Source organism: Egretta garzetta, unplaced genomic scaffold, assembly GCF_000687185.1.
Source record: "Egretta garzetta isolate BGI_Z169 unplaced genomic scaffold, ASM68718v1 scaffold582, whole genome shotgun sequence".
Classification (NCBI taxonomy): domain Eukaryota; kingdom Metazoa; phylum Chordata; class Aves; order Pelecaniformes; family Ardeidae; genus Egretta; species Egretta garzetta.
The window spans coordinates 66,322-66,584 of record NW_009258956.1 but is presented as its reverse complement, the minus strand read 5'-3'; positions in this window follow the sequence as shown (position 1 = coordinate 66,584).

Genomic DNA, 263 nt, shown 5'->3' with positions numbered 1-263 from the left:
TCCCCACTGACCCCCCCTCTGCCCCGCAGCCTGCGAGCCGGAGCTCATGCCCACCTTCCCCCACCACCGCAACAAGCGGGCGGCCAGCACCAGCGTGGGGACAGAGACCCAGGCGAAGCGCAGCAAGCCCTGAGCCCCGTCCCGCGGGAGGTGGCATGGCGCGTGCCTGCCGGGATGGCTTTCCTCAGCAGGACAGCACCAGTACCGCGGGCTCCATCCCTGCCCGGGACGGCTCCCGAATTGGATTTCCCACACCGGAGCGG